Source organism: Lynx rufus, unplaced genomic scaffold, assembly GCF_022079265.1.
Source record: "Lynx rufus isolate CCGP_SWC_20201006 ecotype Redwood Valley unplaced genomic scaffold, mLynRuf1.p SCAF_16, whole genome shotgun sequence".
Lineage (NCBI taxonomy): Eukaryota > Metazoa > Chordata > Mammalia > Carnivora > Felidae > Lynx > Lynx rufus.
The window spans coordinates 45,119,961-45,125,960 of record NW_025814830.1 but is presented as its reverse complement, the minus strand read 5'-3'; the positions used below and the strand labels follow the sequence as shown (position 1 = coordinate 45,125,960).

At 57.7% G+C, this 6,000-nt stretch overlaps 1 protein-coding gene across 2 annotated transcripts in view; it reads left to right on the top strand.

Annotated features, from left to right (window-relative positions):
• Positions 1-647: 647 nt before the first annotated feature.
• Positions 648-6,000, top strand: part of LOC124511485 (pyruvate dehydrogenase phosphatase regulatory subunit, mitochondrial) — a 37,175-nt gene continuing 31,822 nt past the window's right edge. For both annotated transcript variants that reach the window (XR_006961907.1, XM_047078757.1), the window contains exon 1: positions 648-842. The gene's annotated coding sequence lies outside the window, so the exon portion shown is untranslated. The remainder of the gene's footprint in view (positions 843-6,000) is intronic.

Below are 6,000 nucleotides of genomic sequence, written 5' to 3'. Positions count from 1 at the left end.
GGCGTGCAACTGGTGGCAAAGGCAGTCAGCGAACACATACTTTAGATAGTGATGAGTTCCACGAGGGAAAGAAAACAGGGCCACGCGATAGGAAGGGAGGACTGGACGGGAGGCTTCTCAGAAGACGGGGTGAATGACTCCGCTTCCTCGGGCCCAGGCAAGCCAGGAAGGCGCAGAGTGAGATCCCGCCCAGAGCTCAGGGTCGCTAAAACCCGCCTCCGAGGTCGGGCCAGGCCCGCAGACCGGATTTCAGACGCTCTGCTAGAGCCTGGCCCAAGGAAGAGCCGAGCGCCTTCCAGAGACAAGGGACTGTCGGTCCACGCCGCCCTTTTGCGCCAGGGACTAGAGTGGCTTTGAGCCGCGGACCCGCTCGGGGACAGAAGCGGCAGGGCGCCTGGAGGGCAGAGCGAAGCCCCGCGCTCCCGACACCCCGGCAAGGCCGGCGACCCACCGCAGCATCCCCGCTCCACTTGCACACTTCAGAAAGCAGCCTGGACCACTGGGGCGGGGGGCCGAGCTCCCGGGGCGGGGCCTCGCGAGACCCAAACAAGCCCCACGTGGCAGGGGCGGGGCCGCCGCGGGGACGTCACGGCGCGCGCGTGCGCGTGTGCCGGCGCGCGTGCGCGTGTGCCGGCACGCGCGGGCGTACCCTTGCCGGGGGCCGTAAAGCGCGGAAGGTCGCGGTCTCTCCCGCTTCCCCGGAACTTTTTACTCCCTCCGCCCCGCCCCCTTCCCATTCCCAGTGCCCCGTTTCTGGCGGCGGGACCCCCGGCAACTGTTGTGGCTGCTGTCCCGCTGCCGCCGGGGTGCTGCTGACGGCGGAGCCCGCGGCGGCCCGTGAGGTAAGGAGACGGCGGCGGGGCCGCTCTGGCCTCCCCTCCGCGCGGGTCTCAGCGCCCCCCTTTTCGCTTTGGTCTTCCTCGGGGGGGTCGCGGCCGCCCCTCGTTTCCTGTCGCTCCTGCGGGGTCGCTGGGGACTCCGGCGGCCCGGGGCGGGAGTGGGTCTGCCTCGTCTCTCTCAGTAGGTCTGCGGCTGTGCGGCGTCCGGCCGAAGGGGTCCGGGGTCCGGGCCTTGGGGCCCCGTGCACGGCTGCTCCCGGGCCTGCGCTCCTCAGCCCGATGTCCAGAGCGGCCGGGGTGCCCTGGCTTCGGGCTCCCCGCCTCGGGCTTGCACAGCGCCTGGCGCGGGTTTGGCTGGTGTCGCCCGCCCTTCTCCCTCTGCAGGTGCAATCGTTTTCCCGCCTGGAGACGTGCGGTCCGCCTCTGCTTCGCTAACTTGTAAGCCTGCTGCAGAGTGCGGCAAGCCGAGTTACCGGGAAAAGTGTAGGCCAGGGTGGTGAACTGTCTTCGTGATGTTTGGTCACTCGGGACCCCTGTGAAGGACATTCACATTAGATTCGGGAATCTCTGTAAGCGTGACCTCTGGGCATGCGGGCGGGGGGGGGGGGAGGAGGGGGGAAGGGGAGGAGGGGAGCCGGTGCCGGCCACGGGGCACACTTTTCCAGCGCTAGGGATATGTATTAATTTCTTAAACTTGCCTGATCACCTGGTTGCACGTTTTGACAGATACACACCCGGGACCAGCAGGATCAGACTCTCCAGAGAAAGAGGCTGGGATAGGGTTGGGGTTTTTGTCTGTCTGTTTGAAAGAAATGTCCCAGGTGGCCCTTCTGCTGAGGCAAGAGTGGGAAGTGTGTCGGTCGAGCTCCACTCACTAGGCTTCCTTGTGACCAGCGGCACAAGCGGTACAAGTGGGGTCCCATTTGTACACACGCTGGGACCATACAGGGGAACAACCCAGAGGGACTTGGAGCTGTCCCTTGCTCTTCTTGTCGTAAGCAGGTGTGAGCATAACCAGTCCCAATATTGAGGTTGCCTTAGCGATTCTTCCTAGAGGGAGAGAATATTATAGGGCCATCTTAGTTTTTTGTTTTTTGTTTTTAAATATAACTTATTTTGAACCCGGCTACACCTTTTATTTCTTTGTCTCTGACATCTTCAGATTCTTCTCTACCGGCCTGGGTGGCTCAGTTGGTTGAGTGTCCCACTCTTGGATTTGGCTCAAGTCACGATCCCAGGGTCATGGGATGAGCCCCAGATCGGGCTTCATGCTCAGCGTGGAGCCTGCTTAAGATACTCTCCCTCTGTGGCCCCTCCCCGGCTCCTGCTGGCTCCCTTTCTCTCTCTGAAAAACAAATAAACCCGAAAACAATTCTAAAAAATTACTCTACGTGATTTAGATATCCCCTGAAATCTTGGAGCCTAGCCTCAAGATCTCAGAGTCCTCACTGAATTTTTTCCCGTCTCGTTTATTGTATATTCTCATTCCTCCGTTGATTGTATTTCCTAGGTGCCTACCCTGAATGCCGGCAGAATCACGTTGAAGTGGTAACTGGTCTCAGCTCCCAGAGAGCTCCATTGTAAGAGGAGACTAACAACTAGCACTTACTGAGTGCTTCTCGGGTGCCAGTTACCATGCTTTTCCTGTATTGTCTGTATTCCTGTAGTCTTTGTGGCAACCCGGCGAGGCAGGTGTTCGTAGCTCACCTTGTGGATGAGGAGCCTGGAGCACAGAGATGGAATGACTTGCTCAAAGCCATAGAGCTGATGAGAGGTGGGGGAGATTTTCAGACCCATACCTGTCTGCCCCCAAAGCCTGCATTTTCAGCGGGGTCGTTGTGCCGTTTCCCTGATTGGCAAACAGGCTGTGACAGTGTGGGAGGCTCTGTGCTGGAGAAGTGCAGGGTGTTGTGGGAGAACACAGAAGAGTCACCTGAGGCGGTATTGGGGGAGAGGGGGTCTGATAAGCTGTGAAACAGGGTGAGAGCTGAGGGGATTATCCATGTTTGGGGGGCAGGGGGGCAGGAACTATGCCGTGTGGTTCGAAGGAACAGTGTGCCCAGATCCTGGGGGTTTCAGAGAGACTCAATGCCTGTCCTGTTGGAGGAATTATAAGTATGTCCGTCTGGCTGGAGAGGAGAGAAAGAGACCAGAGGTCAGGAATGAGCCTGATGATGAAGGATCTTGCACACTTCCTGTTCAGGAGAATGCTTTTTTCCTCAGGGCATCAGAAAGCCATTGCAGAGTTTTGAGGAGGGGTGTGAACAAGAGTTTCATTTGAGAAGCCTCCCCCCACGCCCCTCCTCGGAAGGATTGAGGGGGGGGGTGGGGAGAATGGTGTGCGGAAGCCCTGTCGGGAAGCTTCTGCCTTCATCTGAGTGGGGATGGCGGTCTGTACTCAGGTAATGGCAGTGAGGAGGGGGAGAAGTCGATGGTCTGAGGGAAACGTCGCCTGTGGAATTGCTAGTCCATGACGGTTGGCCGCATAGAGGAGGTGAGAGAGAGGGAGGTGAGAGAGGAGGTGACACCTGGGATTCTTGTGTATGGTGTCACTGCGGGACACAGAAGTGGAGCAGATTTGGAGATTGAGGCAGGTGGGTTTCCCTTCTGGATGTGCTCGGTGTGACCCACGGGAACCCAAGTGGACGTGGCCATTGTTCAGCTCGAGGTGCAGATGTAAAGCTCGGGGCTGTTGTGGGCTTAGGCGTCAGTCTTGGTACGCGTGAAATGACCCTGGAGGGTGGCAAACTGAGAGGAGAAGCTGGTCCCAGACACCCTGAGGGACAGCAACACAGAAGGATGGGCAGGGGAGAGAAGGCGGTGTAGATGTGACCGGGGTAGTCGGTGTCAAAATAAAACAGGGACAGAGTGCGTGAGTAGCGGGAGCGATAGGCGGTGTTCAGTGCTGTGGAGAGGGTGAGTGAGATGGGCCCGGTGTCCCTGGAAGGTGGCAACAGTGGCATTCTTGGTGAGAGCAGTATTCCGGCATGCGGGACGGGAGCTTAACCGCTTGGGTTCGGGACGGTGGAAAGGGGGGAAAGTGACAGATACCATAGGAAGCCCTTCTTGTCAAGTGAAAAAGACAGGTTGTGACGTCATAGTAAATTTTGGTGTAACCCGCCGGCAGACTGTGCAATCACCGAGGTGTAACAAAAAGGACTTTAAGACAGGTGGTGGCACACAGGTGGGTGTCAGGGGAGCACGTGCTGCAAGATAAATAAGTCTGGGCAAATTTCATCAGCCCTGGAATTGAGTATTTTGCATGATGGGAGATCTTAATTTCCTTCTACGTTTGTGTTGTTTACAAAGACCACAATTTTTATAATTCAGAATTTGTAAAATTAAAAATCACCATTGGAAGACTGTTATGGAGCCTTTCTTGTATTTCTCAAGTCAGTTGGGAGAGACTTGAGCGTATTAAAATGCTGAGGATTGGAGGGGACACTGAAGGTATGTGCAAGGGGACAGTTGATGGAGCGGAGTCAAGGGAAGGAAGGAGAGAGAGGGATCCAGGGCACGTGGGGAGGGATCAACTTTTGACCCTACGAGGTTGAAGGAAGAGGTGGTCGTAGATGCAGGTGGAGTTTCAGGGGTTGAGGAGACAGGTTTTGTGTTTGGAAGGAAGGAAGGAGGTGGGGTCCCAGGTTGGGAGAGGAGCAGTGTTGTGGGTTCAGAACCTGAATGTAGACAGACATCTGCCTGTGGCTGAACACGCAGTGGCCCGGGGCTAGCTACGGGGTGCCTGCTAGTGTGAGCCATGAGGGAACGGGGTCTTTTCAAGCATGACCAAGTGGTAATGGTTCTGAAGGGAGAAGGGTGCCCGCCTCCCCCCCTCCTGATGGCAAGGTCAGTGGGACGGGCTGGCCACGTGGCAGTGGCGTTTCCCTCAGTAGAGCTGTGTCTCTGTTGAAGCAGAGGTGGAGAGAAGCTAGGTGAAGGGCTGGGTGTTCCAGTTTGGAAAGGATGTTCTGGAGGACACGGTGGAGAGGTTTGGAGGGGAGGACAGCAGACAGAGAGAGAGAGAGAGAGAGAAAGAAAGAGCGAGAGAGAGAAATCGGTCATATGGACATGAGATTGTGGGAAGCCTGGCTGTGGAGAAGCTTCTGTCTTGAGACGGTTTGGCGGGGACCAAGGAGGTGAGGCCTGGAGGTCACCACAAGGTGGCCAAAGTAATCAGCCCTGGTTGGATGGGATTTCCTTGGGACGCAGTGGAGGCCTGCTCGGTCTCAGTTCTGAGATCCTGTCTGATGGATGGGCACCCACACCTTGGCCTTGGACGACCTGGGCCGTCGGGGGCCCTCCGTGGGTTCCGGGCTGGTAGCGGCGTGCTGGTGGGCGCACAGGCTGCCAGGGCTCTCCTCTGAAGTGCCGCCGTCTCCCCACACTCGGAGACCGTGCCTTCGCCCACAGGGCTGTCTGCGGTTTCTTAAAAATTGAACAGTCCTCTTATGCCCTTAGAGTAATTCTCCCTGGTGGCCTGAACCTGTCCGCTCCCTAATCTACCTCATGGTGTTAGTCATCTCAGAGGGACATGCGCTTGGTCGCAGCCTGTGACTCCCGTGGTTCGTCATAAGCCCGCCATGACCGGTCCTCCCCTGCTTTCAGGAAGGGGCCGTGGGACCTGGCGTCTCCAGTCTGTGGCCTGTGCAGACGCGGGGCACGCCGTCCCTCACTGCGGCTTTGGGTTTCTTCTCTTCTCTTCTCTTCTCTTCTCTTCTCTTCTCTTCTCTTCTCTTCTCTTCTCTCTCTCCTTCTCCTTCTCCTTCTCCTCCTCCTCCTCCTCCTCCTCCTCCTCCTCCTCCTCCTTCTCCTTCTCTCTCTCCCTTCCTTTCCAGGACCTCATTCTTTGTCACCGCCTCTCCTTCCTCCCCCACCTCTTTCCCTCTTCCTGGCCCTTCTCGCCAGCCCTGAAACAGTCTCCGTGGCTCCCACCTTTGGAGACAAGTAGCCTTGCTCCACCCCCATTCTCTCCTCCTGTCTGGGGTTTCTGCTCCCTTCCGGGCAGCGCGTGAAGAAGCTGTGCACGCTCCCTCATCTCCTTGCTCTTGAGCTTGCTCTAGTCCGTACTTCGTCCCTGGCACTGCCCTGGGAATGTCCTCTTTGAGGACACCAAGGACCTCTGTGTCGTCAAGTCCCAGCAGGCACCTGGCCGTCTTGCTCC